Genomic DNA, 2,588 nt, shown 5'->3' with positions numbered 1-2,588 from the left:
CAAGGAGATGCTTTTCTGGTTATTAAAAGCAATTTGGTCACTAGAATGTTGCTGTGAAACTTTTCTTCTAGTTTTCTTCCTTCCTTACCTTGCATTTCAGAAGGTGTTCTGAGAGCAGTGCTTGCCATGTGCTGGAAGGAATTTTGTTTTAACATTTCATTTTTGTTGTACTCTATAATGCCTGTGTTTTTCCATAAATCATCTCTGAGGTGTATTCAGTGGCCCAGACCTTTTTGCTGGTTTAATACTAGATTTATCTGACTTAAATTGTCAGTCTTCAGCAGTAGATTATTGCTGCCATGTCAGTCTGTGTCATTAGTCCTTTATTTGTCAATAAAAACATGCTTGGGTTATTGCACTTAAACACTTTTCCCTCTTCACAAACCACTCAGAGTAGGTTTGGAGCTTTAGCTTCTCCTCCTGTTTATTCCTGGAAAACTGAGCAAAGTGCAATCCAAAGCACACTTCTCACTGACTCAAATCTGCAGTGAGGAACAAACAGATCAGGCACAATTTTCATAAATTCTCTGTGTGGTACAAAGCACTGAGTAGTGAGGGGCACTCAGTGTGTAAGCTGTGAGTAGAGACTTGCTGTGGTCATTTATAATTCCTCAGAGCTGCTGGCCCTTGGAGGAGGCTTTTCAGTGGTTACTGAGTGTTAAAGTTGGAAAAGTCAGTAAAGAAATGTACTCAACACAGCTTTATGTAAAACACTTTATTGGAGGCTGTGCTTGGAAGAAGCAGTATCCAGGTTTTTGTAGAGGCTTCCATGCTGCTTCCAAGCCTGGAGCTGAATTCTCAGTGCAAATTCTCCCTCTGTTCTTGGGAAGGAGGGAAAGTCTCTTGCAAGAGCTGGACCGTGTTTTGTTCAGGGTTTTCAGAGTGTGGAGGTTTTTTTTAATTTATTCTTTGTAAACAAAACAGGCTTTGCAGCAAAGGTGGGGTATAACTGGTTATTCCTTTTTCCTTTAAAGTTTGCTGTAGTTATTTTCCATGTTGTTCCTAATCACGGTGATGTGAGAGCGTGGCAGGTGCCTGTCAGGTCTGTGTTCTTAGCTGGGGGTCACTGTGCCCTGTGCTGCTCTGGGCTCTCTGTGGGGCAGTTCTGTTTGTTTATCAGTTTTGTTTATCTGTTTGTTTATCTGCTCTGGGGAGTGCAGCAGGGAGGTGTTGGCTCCTTGCTGGGTGTGACAAGGGGTGCTGAGAGCTGGAGGTGCCACTGCACTGTGCCAGGCTCTGTGGGGACAGGAGGGACAGCAGCCTCTCCCTCCTGCTAGTCTCCACTCACATTCCCAGTGCTGTCTCCTAATTAGCAGAGGGGTCTAATGAGGGCTGCCACAGGAGCTGGGAGCCAGGGGTGCAGCCTGGCAAGGCATTTCTCCTCCTGCTAATCCATGGAATGGGAATAGCCCTCACCCTGCTGCACTCATGGGGACGAGCACAGAGCAGCCTGGGCTCCCAGAGCAACACAGAACTTGTGATTGCATCAACTGGGGCTGAACAACATTCCCAGACAACACCTGAAAAGTAACATGGAACTCCAGTAATCCCAGACTGGCTTTTGCATTTTGGCAGTCCCTGAAGTGTGGTGAGAAGGCAGAGAGCAGAGCACCCAAAACTGGAGCTGGGCTGTTCATTCACAGCAGCCCCATGGATGAGCAGAGCCATGGTCCTAAATGTGCAAGATGCTCTCTCCATTGTGCATGAATAAATGATGGATGAAATGACTGCTGGATTGTAAATGGAATTTATAATGGTAATGATATAATACAGTCTCTTGCCACAACGGGTCTCCTTTCTTGTCTTTTTAAGCTGCTTGGAGAGGAGCCCAGTGCCTTATTCTTTAGTGCAAATAAATGTAAGCTAAGCAGCCTTGTACATTGAATATCACTGCCATGAGACCTCCTGGCCATATGTACCTGTCTGCTGCTCAGCCCTTGGCTAATTTGCCACCAACTCCCAGGAAAAGCATGATAGAAATGAAAGTGGTCTGAGAGCACATTACATCTGGTATTGGGAAAACACAGAAAACCTGATTTTATAGCCTGGTGCAGCTGTGCAGCATTGCCACTGATTTCACTGTGCCATGAAGCAAGAACTCCCTTTGCTACAGAGAAATCCCATCAGTTTCCCCTCTATTTTAACCCCTGCAGTGTTAAACCACAGAGTGTGGTCAGGATGAGAAATCCCATCGTTTTCCCCTCTATTTTAACCCCTGCAGTGACACAGAGTGGGGTCAGGATGGAGCTTTTGGAGCCTGCTATTGTTGCTGGCAGTTACATGGTGAAAATGGGTGGGTTTGGACTTTCCTCACACGTTTCACCCTGCAGTGAAAGTTGTTAGAACACCTTGAGAATCAAAAAGCCAAAGGAGCCTTCAGGAGGGTCTGAAGCTTTTCTCTGCATCTCAAATCAGGATGTGATTTTTTAGCCATTTTCTGTGTGATCGTGGCCAAACTCTCCAGCTCCCAGCCAGAAGGGCTGAGAAGATGTGGATATAAAGCTCTCCAAAACCCAGCTCTGCTCTCATTTCTGAGCAGGAACATTCAGCTCTTCCTTTATACTTTGTTTTATTTACATTTGAGGCTT

This window comes from Melospiza georgiana, chromosome 20 (genome assembly GCF_028018845.1).
Source record: "Melospiza georgiana isolate bMelGeo1 chromosome 20, bMelGeo1.pri, whole genome shotgun sequence".
In the NCBI taxonomy this organism is placed as follows: Eukaryota; Metazoa; Chordata; class Aves; order Passeriformes; family Passerellidae; genus Melospiza; species Melospiza georgiana.
Note: the sequence above shows the minus strand (reverse complement) of the source record.